The 7,957-nt window shown below is 45.1% G+C and overlaps 1 protein-coding gene and 1 pseudogene across 3 annotated transcripts in view; both read left to right on the top strand.

Annotated features, from left to right (window-relative positions):
* Positions 1-7,957, top strand: part of LOC103397188 (glutamine--fructose-6-phosphate aminotransferase [isomerizing] 1-like) — a 561,006-nt gene that overhangs the window by 502,211 nt on the left and 50,838 nt on the right. The gene's annotated exons all lie outside the window — the stretch shown is intronic.
* On the top strand, positions 3,735-7,268 carry LOC103397176 (uncharacterized; annotated as a pseudogene).

Here is a 7,957-nt window from a genome sequence, read left to right as displayed (position 1 = left end):
TGTGTGTGTAGAACAAATGACGTCTGTATCGCTTGATATGTACCACCCCTGGATGTGTGTGTCAATAAAACGAGCCTGAGTTTGTGGAGAGAGCAGAATTCAGCAGTCGATCCTCTGACTCGCCGCTGGATCCTCCCTGTGCACAGGTGAACTTGAGCAATGACTTTTGTCTTTTCTTTATACTTTGTGAAAGTTCTTCTTGATAGTGTCGAAGTTGATCAACGAATCCGGGGTGGTAAAACCTTACCACGACAATTTTCAAAGGTTTGGAATGGAAGTCAAAATTTATGAATAAGGAAAAGTTTCGGATACAAAGTAAAGGAAATGTAATATGTCTTCAAAGGTTTGGAATGGAAGACAAAATTTATGAATAGACGCAAGTTTTTAACATAAAAGAGTAAAAGGGAATTAAAAGATGAAAGGTCTTTGTCATTGGGTGTGGCAGCCCCCGCCGTCAACCAGACACGGTGACGGATAAAGCCCGGCTTAAGAAGAAAAGCTGAGGGAAGTGATGACCCCTAAATAACAGAGTAAAATAAGTCTTCACGAATAAATAAAAGTTGTTACGGATCTAAGAAAATTATGAATGTTTTAATGTGCCTTTATTGTTTCGGCTGTGTTCCCAATTATTTAACAGAAAGTTTGTGTGGTTTGAAGAAGTTTAATTGTTTAGATTTATAGTGTGGAGATTTGAGTTTTTCACATACGTTTTAGTGTGATGCGATTGTTTCAGCTCATGCTGTAGATTCAGCAACAAGAAATTTTGTATCTGTTATGGAAGTTTAAGCGTTCAGGTTTATAGTGTGATTTTGAAAACGTATGTTATGGTGTGACGCAATCGTTTCGTACATCGCAGTACAAATGTGTGACATTTTTGTATAGGGTTAGGTGCAAATTATTGTAAAGCAGAATCTAAATTTCGGTCATAGTGTAAAATGGCTAGTTGGAAGACGATTGGCGAACAAGTGAAGAGAATGTTAGGGCGTTGTCGGGGACAGGCTGTCACGATGACAGTCGTGACTGTCGTTCCCTGTTTCCCTTTGTATTCCCCATTCTTGTGTTGTGCACTTGTCTCTGTCTATGTGGTGGGCGTGGCACATTTCCCTCTGCCGGGATAATCACCGAAGCACCCCTGCCGTTCCTCAGCACCTGTCTTCAATCACCCCATCACTCTCACGGCATAAAAACCCTGGCCTTTCTCCCACTCATCGTCAGATCGTTTGTTCAGCCACCGTGGTAGCTAACGTCCAGATTGACTTTAAGTATTATTCTTTGTGATTCCTGTTGATGAATGAAATGATCTTTAATGACCGATCTTCTTGTGCTCAGGTCCACCTCCTGCTACCTGCTTGCCTGCTCTCCACCAGCCAGATCCGGACAACCTACACTCTGTACCTCCTCCATCTCATTATCGGACTCTCTCCTTCCCCTTTGTCTCCGACAGCAAAATAAATCCTTGTTTCTCACTTAACGTCGTCTGAGCCTGCATTTGGGTCATTAATGGTTTAAATCATGACACAGGCAGGCATGGGGTCCAAAGCGGTGCTTGCTAAAATGAAGGCAGTAGTACAGGAAGCATTGAAAGAATAGGAAGTGAAAGAAGAAGAGAGAAAGTCATTGAAGAGTGTTATAGCTGAGGCAGCGAGTAAATGCAAAGCTGAGAGGGACAGAAAGTAAGAGGAGAAGAAAATAGCTAAATTAATAAAAAGGTCTAAAATAGGCAAGGAGGTGAAGACAGCCGAAAAGAAACGTCAAGTGTTGTATCACGCTTATCGCTGCTGTCTAGGTGATGAGTGCAAGGAGTCCGCAGAGCGGACTGAGCCACAACAGGAAGCGAAGCCCGAGACACTTGAGGGGGAGGAACTACCCCCTCACACAGACGCAGCAAGCGGAACGCAGACACTTACGGGACTGTATCCGGTGATTGAAGTCACAAACGGCAGGGTGCACATAACAGATAGTGGCACTGGACAGTCTATATTGGTGGGAGAAAGCAAACCCTCCACCAACCCCTTTATGCCCGATCTAGAAAACACCATACCCACATCTAAAGTATCACTGAATGATTTCTCTGTGCGTGACTTAAGGGAGCGCGCCTCTGCTCTTTATTGAAAGAATTGCATTTATTATCATTGCTTCATGCTGTACTGTCGCTTTAACAAACTGCTTGCTTCACATATTTACTCCAGTGTGTTACTGTCGCTTTAAGAAACTGTTTGCTTCCCATCTTTTCCTTGTCACACCCCCATTCACACCCATTTTCACATCCAGCTTCTTACTCCATATACTCACACTAAATCAAATGTTATGTAATCTGATACTTTTGTAAACTAAATAAAAGAGCAGAGGAAGGGTGCAGCAACTCGGAGTTGATGAGGAAGCTGCCAGAGGAGCAAGCTGCACTCTCCCCTTGCAAGTAAAAGATCCAGACGTCTTTTGTGTTGTTACTTTGTCGTCACATATGTTAGAATAAACCTAACATAACTTGGTCCTTCGAGCCAGATGCCAACAAATTACTCAGGCCAGTACTCCGACACCTGATCCTAGGTTGCTGATTGACGGCATCTGATACCAGAATAAGATCGACGACGAGGGTGAGAAACAACTTTTTATTACCAGCGCGTCGTTGAAAAATGGGTTGGAGTCCCTGGGCAGTAATCTCTAAATGCTGCTAAGTGGGTTGCAAATCCCTGGGCAGTAATCCCTAGAACTAAGCGGGTTGGAGTCCCTGGGCAGCAGTCCCTAGATGCCAAAGGCCTAAAAAAGAGTGAATGTGAGTGATTGAGAAGGAATTGTGATCGAATCAGCGGGCAGTCTGAAACCTAACGGTGTAAAGGTACGACTGCTGATCAGCTGAAGTAGATCACAAAACCAACTATTTCAAAATTTTAAATAATTGGGAAAAAAAGTATGGTTTTGAGGGAAAATTGAACCAAGAAGACTGCAAAGACCTTGTGCTTACCATAAAAAAGAGGCAAAAGATAATAAAAAAGAAGAAGAGAAGCTTGGGCTGAGTGTGGCTGAATGTTGGCTTAAACAAGCTTGTGCAAGAAAAAACGGAATAGAACTAAAACAACTAAAAACAGAAGCAATGCGTCAAAACCAAATTCCACAATCAAACGTGAGAAAACTATGTATGTCAGACCTGAGGACAATGAAACAATAGCATCAAACATACATAAGAACCGAGAGTGTGCTGATAAAACGTCTCCACTTTTAGATGATGCTGAGATAAAAGGAGATATAACATGTGCTGATACAGCAACTCCACTTTCAGATAATGAAATACAGAAGAACGTAGGACACGTTCTCAACCCTCCCCTCCCTACCAACCTTTGTATCCAATTTTAAAACCCGTGGACAAACCAAAACAAGAGCCAACAAATTCAATAGCTGAAAATACCAGATCAAAGAAAACACTGAACCAAAACTGGAGCACATCATTAGGACATGTTTTATAACCATCTCCACCAGAAATACCTAATTTTGATGATAACATTGCAGACGCCTTTCCCATGATACAAGTGGCTGATACTGCCTGAACTGCCAAGTGGAGGGGGCATAGTGAGTCTGTTCCAACAGTGGAGGCCTTGGATCATGTCCCTCCGGCCCTATGGTCTGCCTTTAGACCCCCTACATGTTACACTCTTCTACGACAGAGATGAAGATCATATTTACCACAACAAATTTTCAGCCGAACTCGTAGTTGGCTCATAAAGACGGACCGGTTGTTCATGGCTGAGGAGGGAGTGGCAGCTGACATTCAGTTGACTCCAGAACAGTCAGAGTGGTTCAGAATGCAGGCTGAGAGCGTGCCCCACGTGTCACTAGCTATTCATCCTAAACATCAGGCAAAAGAACTGGGCCCAATGGTTATGAGGTGTAAGGCAGGCACAGATTGGCAGGACACGCAAATACCTTATGTCCAGGTCTCTCCATCATTAAAAGTGTATCAAATAATGGCCCACATAACAGACAATTCAGTTTTGGAACATGAACAGTTAGAGAGGTGGCATGGTCGAGAAATGACCGATCATGACCAAGCTCAGGAAATGCTATACACGCTCCCACCCTCCTTGTGGTCTACTTCACCTAGGGATGTAGGCTTCTGCTCCTCTTGCACACCAGTCTCATTCACAGTAGCAACACCTACTTTAAATCATGACACCTACACCAATTTGGCTGCCCCAGTACCCGCACAAACCACCTGCAGAAGCTGGTATCGCCGATGCCATAACAGGTCTTAAACTTAAAAACTTAAACTTAAACTTGTCTTTATTTATCATTTGTGACATAGCACAGCACAGCACACCATGCACAATGAAATTTAACCTCTGCATTTAACCCATCACCAAGTGAACAGTGGGCAGCCATGGTCGGCGCCCGGGGAGCAGTGCTTGAGGACGATGCCATGCTCAGTGCATCTCAGTGGCCGCTTCCTTTACCACTAGGCCACCACTGCCTCCAGTCTATTGCAAAGGGGGGTGCTAGAATCCTCACGGAGTGCATGGAGCACGCCCATCCTCCCTGTGCAAAAACCCGGAACTACAAAGTATAGGATGGCACATAATTTACGATCCATTAGTACGATGCCATAGTGACTACCGCTATATTACCGGTGCCAAATCCTTATACTGTGTATATAATGTGTTGAAACAAATGCTTACAGGATGCTCCCTACCCCCGGACACTACTGTAGTCCAATATGTAGATGACATCCTTATTGCAGCAACTTCTGCTGAAGACTGCTTACGGACAACACATGCAGTGCTCACTTGCCGCGCAGAGAAAAGGTTTAAGGTTAGTAAGGAAAAACTGCAGGTGGTCAGATGACAGGTGTCATTTCTGGGCTGAACACTGTCAGGCAAAGGGTCAGGCATGACCCCAGCACACAAAGACAATATCCTACATCACCCCAAACCCCAAGTCGTTAAAGACATGCTATAATTTTTAGGTTTGACGGGATATAGCCGGCATTACATTCCAGGCTACAAATCCTTGACCGCGCCCCTCCGAAAATTGGTTAATGATCAAGGGATGCGAAATCTTACCACTCCACTAGCATGGACCGAGCCCGCAGAGAGAGCCTTCATTGACCTAAAAGCATCTCTGGCTCCATTTCATTTGGATGTTTCTGAAACAGAAGGGGTGGTGAATGGAGTTCTGTTTCAGAAAAAAGGGGGTAAGAGACAGGTATTGATGTATTTAAGCTTTAATCTAGATGCGATAGAAAAACGACAGCCAGAGTGCACCAGACACGCTGCCGGAGGGGGCAAAATGGTGCAGAAAACAGCACATCTGGTAATGGGTCACCCGTTAACAGTGCTAACAACACATAGTGTAGTAGCCTACGTCACCTCCCAAGCGTTTACCATGACATCACTCAGACAGAGGAGAATGAGTACGATTTTGGAGGCAGGCAACCTTACGTTTACACATGAAGGAATTAACATGGCGGATCAGATGGGGGGAGGAGAACCACACATGTCAGGCAAAGGTGGAAGTTGAGATCAAAGCTTGATCCAACTTACAAACAGAACCAATCCCTCAAGCTGAGATGGTTGTTGCTTCAGAAAACCCAATAATGAATTACAGGCAAGATATGCAGTGGTAAGAAGGGATGGAAAAGACTTTGAAGTGATCTGTCAGGAGAAGGTCACGGGCAGCCAGTCAGCGCAAAGAACAGAAGTTTTAGCTATGATAGCAGCGCTAAAATGGAGTGAGGGCAAACGAGTGAACATTTATACAGATTTGGCTTATGTGGTAGGAGCGGCTATCACAGAACTCCCGCAATGGAAAAGAGCAGGGTTTCTGACAGCAGATGAGAAACCCATCAAACATGAGAAGGAGATGAAGGAGCTGTTAGAAGATCTGCAAAAACCACAGGCAGTGGTCATCATTAAGTGTAGAGGCCACAGCATGGAGAACACCCTGACAGGCCGCAGGGTACGACAGTGCTCTCCAAATGGTAATCACAGAGGTAACACTACTGCAGGCGATTGATTGCAGGCGATCAGGCTGCAGTGTCTCCGCAAGAAAGGACGGTTTGGCTCCAGAGGGGGCAGTAAAAAGCCAAGATGTCTGAAGGTCCCCAGAAGGTAAGCCAGTGCTACCACCAGGACTCAGGAAGAGGGTCTTAAGTGAGGCGCATGGGCCTGGACATGTGGGACATAGACAGATGATGAGAAACCTGGCCCACTGGTGGCATCCATACATGTCAGATATGGTAAAGAACTGGGTGAAAGAATGTAAGATCTGTACAGAATATAACCCTAAACCCACAGTGAGGCCAGACATGGGAAGTTTTCCTCTTCCCATAGTTCCAGGGCAAGAAATCATTATTGATTATACTGATATGATAGAGAAGCACCAGGGGTGTCAATATCTCTTAGTGGTAGTGGACTCGGGAGGCCCGAAGCGTGGCCTGCAAAGAGAGAAGACAGCGTGACAGTGATTAAATGCCTGATAAATTACATTACACAGCACGGGTTTCCAGAGCTCATTCAATCAGATAATGGCTCACATTTTAAAAGTGCCGATTTGGAAAAGGTTGAACAGGCATATGTATGGGACGGTTTATCACCCACATTCTCAAGGGAAGGTGAAACGGATGAATCAGAATCTGAAGCAAAAATTGGCAAAACTCTGTGCACAGACCAAATTGAACTGGGTTAAAGCGTTACCAATAGCATTGATGAGTGTGAGATGTTCAATAAATGCTAACACACAGTATACACTCTATGAGCTTCTCACAGGTCGACAGTTTCTCGGTCCGGCTAAATCAATTGAAATTAAGGGAGTGGAATGTCAGGTATCAGTATAAGCCGTACTATAATGAACTTAAAGCTTTGGTGTCAGCATTTGCAATACAGGTGAAAGGTTAACCGGAGACACCAGGCGGAGTGGAACCTCACACAGCCGAGTGGGTCCTTCTCAAGGTCATAAAGTGGCAGTGGACAGAACCCAGGTGGACAGTCCCTTACCAGGTGGTGGAACGAACATCCCACGCACTGAGACTGAAAGGGAAAGGAGACACCTGGTACCACTGGAATCAGTGCACCCCGGCTACAGAACCAGGACTAACAGTGCAAGAGATCCTAGCCAGCCAAGAGGAAACAGGCTCACCCCAGGAGGAGACACCGGAGGAAAACAACTCCAATCCAGGCTCTCAACAACAAGGGCAGAATAATCCCCTGAGCCTGGAACTGGCTGAGGTAGTCCACCCTCAGACCAGCAACGTGTCCAGCCTCAGACGAGGCAAGGACTGAAGAGGACGATGACTACTACATGGACGTTCCTTTCTAAGGACGTTGGTTGTGATCTCTTAGTAATCAAAATTGCAACAGCCTTATTATTTACCTCATATGTCAACATTTATAAGGATAGTGTGAAATTTTAATCAGTAGGACCCTTAAGGACAAAGAGATTAGAGAGTGGAGGAAATGTATGTCTCAGAGTGCTTACAACAGTGTTTATTCTATAACTTAGGGGGCATACTTGAGTCACTCAAAAGGGAGCATCTTGCTTAGTAATCAGAAGCAACATCCAGCAAACTGGACCCCAAAGTTTGCTGGAACTCCCTCCAGGGGGGGCTGTACCGAGGGGCTTAAAAGGACTTGTTTTCGGGTTCTTCACAGTTATTTGAACAAAGCTTGAACAAAGAGAGACTTGAACAAAGAGATTCACCCTCATGTGACTCAGAAGCGCGCCCTAGGGAAGTTTACAACATGTAAGTTCTATGAGCTCCTCCTTGAATCACAACCTTAATGTGGTGGAGGGGTTTGAGTATCTGAATGAACCTAGGAGCTATGTTGTCGGGGGCTTAACGCCCCTGGTAGGGTCTCCCAAGACAAACAGGTCCTAGGCGACGGATCAGACAAATAGCGATTCAACCCCCCCCCCCCGATGAAGAAATCAAACACATCAAAGAGGTTCACGTCGCCCGGATTGACGTCAC

The sequence above is a fragment of the Cynoglossus semilaevis genome, chromosome W (genome assembly GCF_000523025.1).
Source record: "Cynoglossus semilaevis isolate Cse_v1.0 chromosome W, Cse_v1.0, whole genome shotgun sequence".
NCBI classification, from domain to species: domain Eukaryota; kingdom Metazoa; phylum Chordata; class Actinopteri; order Pleuronectiformes; family Cynoglossidae; genus Cynoglossus; species Cynoglossus semilaevis.
This window is presented reverse-complemented; position numbering and strand designations above follow the sequence as displayed.